The following is a 265-nucleotide window of genomic DNA, read 5'->3' as shown; positions in this document are numbered from 1 at the left end:
TGTGATCATCAATGATGCCATCAACATGGTACGCTCAATTGCAATCTCAACTCTTTATCACAACTTCGCACAACTAACCAGCAAGTGCACTAGGTCGTCGAAGTAATAAACCTTACGCGAGTAAGGGTCGATCCCACGGAGATCGTTGGTATGAAGCAAGCTATGGTCATCTTGTAAATCTCAGTCAGGCAGATTCAAATGGTTATAGGTGATTTATGAATAAAGCATAAAATAAAGATAGAGATACTTATGCAATTCATTGGTG

The sequence above is a fragment of the Arachis duranensis genome, chromosome 5 (assembly GCF_000817695.3).
Source record: "Arachis duranensis cultivar V14167 chromosome 5, aradu.V14167.gnm2.J7QH, whole genome shotgun sequence".
Taxonomy (NCBI): domain Eukaryota; kingdom Viridiplantae; phylum Streptophyta; class Magnoliopsida; order Fabales; family Fabaceae; genus Arachis; species Arachis duranensis.
The sequence above is the reverse complement of the archived record's forward strand: the minus strand, read 5'-3'. Positions refer to the sequence as shown.